This window comes from Laccaria bicolor, genomic scaffold, assembly GCF_000143565.1.
Source record: "Laccaria bicolor S238N-H82 LACBIscaffold_23 genomic scaffold, whole genome shotgun sequence".
Classification (NCBI taxonomy): Eukaryota; Fungi; Basidiomycota; class Agaricomycetes; order Agaricales; family Hydnangiaceae; genus Laccaria; species Laccaria bicolor.
Window position 1 is genome coordinate 80811 of NW_001889894.1, and position 2945 is coordinate 83755.

Below are 2945 nucleotides of genomic sequence, written 5' to 3' on the forward strand. Positions count from 1 at the left end.
ATGAGATACGAACAATCACCCTCGAAGGTCCCAATAACAACATAACCAGCTCATTTCCTCCCCTTTACAAACCCACCGCCCTTTATCACCCACCCCGTCCTAACATCCCCCTCAAGCTCCAGATCTCTGTAACGCTCCTCCCCGCTCTCTTACACATAACTGCACAAACATCCCGTCCAAACACGACTTTCCAAACACTCTCCCCCGGCTCACTCAAATCCCGCACATGATTCCCCATCTCCGTCTCAAACAACCTCAACCACCCATCGTTCCCACCCATCACCAGCCACCATTTATCGAATTGCAACGAGGTGACGGAAGAGTCGTGTGCGGCAATATGGTACAGGATGGTGTATGTTGCCAGGGAGAACATGATGACCCGCCCATCGGACCCACCTGTTGCGAGGATTGGGATGGGGGGAGAAGAAGGGCTGGATGGGGGCATGAATGACGCAGGTTGGAGTTGGCAGACCTGAGCAGTGTGGCCTTGCAGGAGGGCCAGACATTCGCTGTCATGCAATCGTTAGTTGCATGTCGAGAGAGAAGGAAGAGATACACACCCCGTAGCAGCAGCGCAGACGCGAACGGTCATGTCCAGTCCTCCCGAAGCGGTCCTCACACCATCGAAAGCGACGCTGTATATCTGGTGGAAATGCCCCTCGAGGACATGGATGCATTCGCCAGTATCCACGTCCCATACCTATGCACAAAACGACATCATCAGCATTCACTCGACTCGAGTAAAAGCACCCTCCGGACTCGGAGAAAGAGCAGTGGAGAAGAGAGCAGCTGGGCGCAGGGAAAGAACCACAGCTGTACTCGAAGAAAGAGCACAGTTTAGCTGAAATGAAAGAAAGATGAACGATCTGAAAGATAGAACACCACGTGAAGCAAAAGAAACATTGATTGGAAAGGAGCACTAGCTGCGGTGTGGAGAAAGATGCCATCTGGACTGGAAGCAAGAGCTTCATTCGGCCTGTTTGAAGAAATGCTATCTGGACTTGAGGAAAGAGGGCCATTTTGACCTGAGAAAGGAGCCCAGCTGGATTCCGAAGAAGAGTGCCAGCTGAATTAGGTACAAAGAGAAGAATGACCGCCGGCTGGGCTCAATGAAAAAGCGCCAGCTGGGATCGAGGAAAGAGCGTTAGAGCGCCAGGAAGGAGCGCCAGCTAGGCTCGAGGAAAGAGCACCACCCGAGCTTGAAAAAAAAGGGCACCAGCTGGGCTCAAGGAAAAACTCCACTAGCCCAAAAAAAGCGCACCGCCAGCCGGGCTCTCAAAAGAGACACCAGCCCCTCTCGAATGCCCAGCCAGCCCGAACAAAAAGAGTCACAGACTCGAGAAAAACCGGGCTCTCCACCCCAAAACAAAGAAACAAAAAGAGCAAAAAAAAGCACCCACCCGACAAGTATTATCATAACCCCCACTAACAACCCTCCTCCCACACACATCAAGACACCTCACGCTTTGATGGTGTCCCTCCAACACGCGTAGGCACTTCCCCTTCTGGACGTCCCATACTCGCAGCGTCGCATCGCGAGAGCCACTGATGGCGATGGGGCGGTTGTGTAAGACGCGGATGGTGGAGGTGTGCCCTTGAAGGATGTGGATGCATTGTCTGAGAGGGGGTGGCTCGTTAGTTAGCTGGGACGGTAGAAGGAAAGAAAAGAAGGGGCGTGGAGAGAAGAAGTGGAAAGGGTGGCCATATTTCCCAAGTGGCCCAAGGTCTCTCCACCCCCCAAAAACCAATCATCATCAAATCCAAAGATGACACACATCCTCTTCCACACACATTCGTCCCTCACAAGCGAACACCAGTACTGACTAACCTGCGCCCCTCGCACAAGCGTCTTCGGATAATCGATGATCGATGAACCCCAAGATGGATCGCCAACTCCACAGGGAGGGAAGACAAAAAGTCCCGTTTGAGTAGCGGCGCGATGGTGGTTGAGATGAAAAGGAGCTTGGAGGGTGTACAGCTGTTGAGAACATCTGTGAGGAATTGTCTGCGGACGAGCGGGTTTGCAGGCGAGTAAGGGTTGCGTGATGGGATGTGGGGTTGATTAGTGTGGAAGGAAGAGTAGGGGCCTGGAGAGGGCGCGGGTGTAGGTGGTGATGCGATGGGCATGTAGAGCGTTTGCGAGGTTTGTTGGGATGAGGAGAGTTGTGATGCGATAGATGCGGCTGCTATGCCACTGCCACCGCTGCTTTTGCTAGGGCCTTGTACGGTGGACGCGAGCGTCATGTTTTTACGGTCGAGCTCCTCGTACTTGTGTAAAGGCGTCGATCGCATTTGGTTAGCTGAGTGGTTGCGGGTATGTAAAAGTCTGGCTTGGTCGAAAGAGGGACAGCGTATGGATAAAATATCTTGCTGTAGCTGTCAACACAAGGAGTGTAAGAAAAGTCCTACAAGTGACTCACAATTCGAACAAACAGAGTGTTCAGTTGGCACTCTGCTCTCGGTACCGAGTCTCCGTCACCAGGACGTCGTGGATGATTTTTTCCGTTCACACTTGATAAATAACGATCTGTACAGCTGACCTTCAACTCACGATTAACAGCACACCTTTCAAGGTCCGCGCACCAGACTCACCTGTCTCTCGATCACCAGAACGTGTGGCTCTTGTAATCAAGCCAATCCGGTATCTCGGCTGTCTTCTTGCTGACTTTCTGAATCGTCGATGTCAGTCGTTCGAGCCGCGTGTCGTGCCCATGGAATCGAGGCTGGACGGTGGTTGTCGTCGTTGTCTGGGTTGAAACCGCAAAATGCCGCCCTGCCAAGCAAATATGGGGTGTCGATAAACAGCGACAAATAGTAATGATTAAATTCTCTGAACTTAGGGTTTTATGGCACCTCCCAATCCAATGCAAAATTCGAGTTTGTACAGCTCAAAGAGGTGAATTCAACATGCCTTCTAACCCAACCTTACACGGGCGGGGAAGGAT